The sequence below is a fragment of the Prionailurus bengalensis genome, chromosome B4 (genome assembly GCF_016509475.1).
Source record: "Prionailurus bengalensis isolate Pbe53 chromosome B4, Fcat_Pben_1.1_paternal_pri, whole genome shotgun sequence".
NCBI lineage: Eukaryota > Metazoa > Chordata > Mammalia > Carnivora > Felidae > Prionailurus > Prionailurus bengalensis.
Window position 1 is genome coordinate 127,248,687 of NC_057358.1, and position 2,713 is coordinate 127,251,399.

The window sequence follows — 2,713 nt, forward strand, 5'->3', positions numbered from 1 at the left end:
TTCCTTAAATATGCCATCTGTCATAGGTAACCTAGGTTTGTAAAATAGTCATTTATGGAATTTTAGAAGAACAGTGATTTGCCCAAGATTTCACACTAGCCATGAACACCCAGGAATTGTTCTTTCTGAGTTGATTGTTCTCCAGTTGATGTTCATGATTTTAGAAGTGTTCTCTATGCTACTCGTAAAGTTTAATCACTAAATTAAAAGTGGCCTGCCTTCCCCCCCCCCCCCAGCATGGTATTGTTATCAAAGACAGGGGCACAACATTATGATGGTATCAGTCCAACAAGAGGCTAGAACATCCCTAAATATCACAACCTAAATATATAAAGCAAATATTAACAGACCTAAAGGGAGAAATAGTAATACAACAATAGTAGGGGACTTTGGCCTTAACAGACATGTACAGAACATTCCCTCCAGAAGTAACAGAATACACATTCTTCCCAGGCACACACATCACATGTACCACAGAAAGCTTTAATAAAAAATAATTTCCACACTAGGGCAGAGAATAAATTGCAGAAAATTGAAATACCAAGTATCTTTTCTGACAATAGTATGAAACTAGAAAATTACATGAAGCAAACTGGAAATTTTTCAAATATGTGGAAATTAGATAACAGGCTACTGAACAGCCAATAGATCAAAGAAGAAATTAAAACATACCTTGGGACAAATGGAAATACAGTATACCCAAACTTCAGGGATACAGCAAGAGCAGCTCTAAGAGAAGTTCACAGCAGTAAATGCCTATATCAAAAAAAGAAGCTCTCAACCTAATTTTACAACTCCAGGAACTACAAAAAAAAAAAAAAAAAACGAAGCCCAAAGTTAGTACAAAGGAAGGGAATAAAGATCAGGGAGGAAACATGTGAAACAAAAACAGGAAAAGATCAATGAAACCATGAGCTGGTTTTTTGAAAAGACTGACAAACCTTTAGCTGGACTAAGGTAAGGAAAAAGGATGCAAACTCAGACACGAGAAGGAAGTTAACTGATACGCCACCAAAATGCAAAGGGTCATAAGCGACTTCTGTGAATATAGTACAACAAATCAGACAACCTAGAGGAAATGGAAAATTCCTCAAAATATACTACCTACCAAGTCTGAATCATTAAGAAAATCTAAAGGGACCAAATTAGTTAGATCAACTCAGTCATCAAAAACCTCCCAGTAAACAAAAATCAAGGACCAGACAGCACCACGCGTGAATTCCACCAAACATTTGAATAAGCATACTTAATCTTCTCAAACTCTTCCAGAAAATTGAATGGGAGGGAATACTTCAAACTCATTTGATAAAACCAGCATTACCCTGGGACTAGACTAGAAAAGGACATCACAAGAAAATTATAGGCCAATATCATGAACATAGGTGCAAAAGTCCTCAAAACACTAACAAAATTCAACATTAGACAGATCAGACATCATAATCAAGTGGGATTTACTCCAGGAATGCAAGGGTGGTGCAATACCTACAAATTAATCATACACCTCATTACGAAGGATAAAAACAGGGTCATCTTAATAGATGCAGAAATGATATCTGACAAAATTGAATAGCCATTATAAAAATTCAGCAAAGTGGGTTAGCAGGAATATACCTCAACTAATAAAGGCCATATATCACAAGTGTGATATGTTCAGTGAAAAGCTCAAAGATTTTCCTCTAAGATCAGAAACAAGACAAAGATGCCCACTCTCCCCACTTTTATTCAACATAGTATTGAAAGCCCTTACCAGAGCAATTAGACTTTGGAAAAAGTAAAACAACCAGGTCAGACCACCAAAAAATCTGAAACTAATAAAGTTCAGTAAGGTTCCAGTGTACAATAATCAATACACAGAATAGAATATAGTTGTATTTCTATACACTAACAATGAGCTAGCAGAGAAGTTTCTTCATCCTATTTGCATTTGCATCAAAAAGAACAAAATAGGAATTTAACCAAACGGAAGACCTATACACCGAAAACTATAACAACGTCCACACTACCCAAGGTAACCTACAGCAGTACAATCCCTTTCTAAATTTCGGTGGCATTTTTCACAGAATCCTAAAATCTGTGTGGAACCACAAAAGACCCCAAATAGCCGAAGCAATCTTTTTAAGATTTTATTTTCAAGTAATCTCTATACCCCATATGGGGTTCAAACCCACAACCCCAAGATCAAGAGTAGCACACTCCACTGACTGAGCCAGCCAGGAGCCACCAACCAAAGCAATCTTGAGAACAAGAGCTGGAGGCATCATGCTTTCTGATTTCAAACTATATTACAAAGCTACAGTAATCAAAATAATATGGTATGAGCACAAAAGCAGGTATACAGATCAATGAAACAGAATAGAAAAATTAGAAACAAAAGAACATACAGTGGGGAAAAGAGTCTCTTCAATAATTGGTGTTGGTTAAACTGGGTATCTACATGCAAAAAAAGAAAAAGAAACTGGGCCGCTATCTTCTACACATATAAAAACCAACTCAGTGGATTGAGACTTGACCATAAGCCCTAAAGCTATAAAACTAGAACATAGGTGGTAATCTTGGCATTGGTCTTGGCAATGATTTTCTAGATCTGACACCAAAAACAAAGGCAACAACAATAAATAGGATAACATCAAATTCAGCTTCTGCACAGTAAAGGAAACCAACAAAATGAAGACACAACCTACACAATGGGAAAAAAATACTTGCAAATCATCTG